The sequence below is a fragment of the Propithecus coquereli genome, unplaced genomic scaffold, assembly GCF_000956105.1.
Source record: "Propithecus coquereli isolate 6110/MARCELLA unplaced genomic scaffold, Pcoq_1.0 Scaffold187, whole genome shotgun sequence".
Lineage (NCBI taxonomy): Eukaryota > Metazoa > Chordata > Mammalia > Primates > Indriidae > Propithecus > Propithecus coquereli.
In genome coordinates, this window is record NW_012143523.1 from 1995009 (window position 1) to 1996118 (window position 1110).

Genomic DNA, 1110 nt, shown 5'->3' on the forward strand with positions numbered 1-1110 from the left:
CTAGGACTTACTCATATTGTATAACTGAAACTTAATATTGTACCTTTTAACTAATACCTCCCTGTTTCTTCTTTCCCCAAGCTCCTGACAGCTCCCATTCTATTCTCTGCTTCCACGAGTTTGAATATTTCTGATATATATACACATACCATATATGTGGTATGATGTCTTTGTCCTTCTATATCTGACTTATTTCACTTGATATAATGTCCCCTAGATTCATTCATGTTGTCACAAATGGCAATATTTCTTTCACTTTTTAAGGCTGAATAATATTCCATTATATGTACACACCACATTTTCATTATTACTTCATCTGACAAGGAACATTTAGATTTCTTCCATATCTTAGCTATTGGGATAATGCTGTAATGATCATGGGACTGCAAATAACTCTTTGAGATCCCGATTTCAATTCTTTTGTGTACTTATTCAAGAGTGGAATTGCTGGATTATATGGTAGTTCTTCTATATTTAATTTTTTGAGAAAAGTCCATTCTGTTTTTCATAGTGGCCACACCAACTTACATCCCCACCAAGAGTATATAAGGTTTCTTAATTGTCCACATCCTAGGCAACACATATTTTTTTTTCTTTTAATAATTTCCACCCTATCAGTTGTGAGGTGATGTTTCATTATAATTATGAATTGCCTTTCCCTGGTGATCAGTAATAGTGAGTACCTTTTCTTATATACGTTACCTATTCGTATGTCATCTTTGGAGAAATGTCTCTTTTGCTCCTTTCCCATTTTAATTAGATTATTATTATTATTTGTTATCTAGTTGTAGGAGTTCCTTACATATTTTGGACATTTACCCTTAATCAAATATACGCTTTGCAAATCTTTTCTCCCATTCTGTGGCTGGTCTTTCTATTGCATTGATTGTTTCCTTTCCTGTGCAGATTTTTATTTTGTGTGATTTCACTTGTTCATTTTTGGTTTTGTTGCCTGTGCTTTTGGTACCCTATCTAAGAAATCATTGCCAAGGCCAATATCAAGAAAGTTTTTCCCTATGTTTAATTCTAGGAGCTTAACAGTTTGGGTCTTGTATTTAAATCTTTAATAAATTTTGAATTAATTTCTGTGTACAGTATGTGTCCAATTTC